This window comes from Egretta garzetta, unplaced genomic scaffold (assembly GCF_000687185.1).
Source record: "Egretta garzetta isolate BGI_Z169 unplaced genomic scaffold, ASM68718v1 scaffold721, whole genome shotgun sequence".
NCBI lineage: Eukaryota > Metazoa > Chordata > Aves > Pelecaniformes > Ardeidae > Egretta > Egretta garzetta.
In genome coordinates, this window is record NW_009258496.1 from 195853 (window position 1) to 196407 (window position 555).

The following is a 555-nucleotide window of genomic DNA, read 5'->3' on the forward strand; positions in this document are numbered from 1 at the left end:
ATGGTATCCTGCCACACATTCACCCTGGAACCTGTGGTTAGCCAGTTAACCTGTGGTTAAACTGGGACGTCAATACAGGCTCCAAAACAAACATTTCCTGCTGGTCCCTGCAGTGCCCTTCAAAGGTGGCTGTCTTTAGAAAAGATACTTTTTTTTTTTTTTTTTTTTTAAACTTTATGTAGTCCTAAGTGCCATGTTACATCCAGGTTCTCCTGTTTCCAGGTACAGTGTAATTCTGCTCCATGAAAATCTCCATGCCCTCTCCTGGGAAACGCTGTGAGAAGGATGGGCCTTGGGGCTTTCAGGTCTGTCATGTTTCCTGTTTTCTGCTAGGAGGAAGAAGGGAAGGAGAGAATGTGCACTTTCCATATTTTCAGAAGGGGACACAGCATCAGCAAGCAGGGAAGGGTGGGTCGTGCTGAGGCCCTAACTCAGCGGTGGGACCACGCCGGGGGGGCCGGGGGTCTTCCGCAGGCACGGAGCTCCCTGCGCTCACCACCGGAGGACTCACGCTCCTAGGGGAGCTCTCGCTGGGGGCCTGTAGCTAACTGCTGT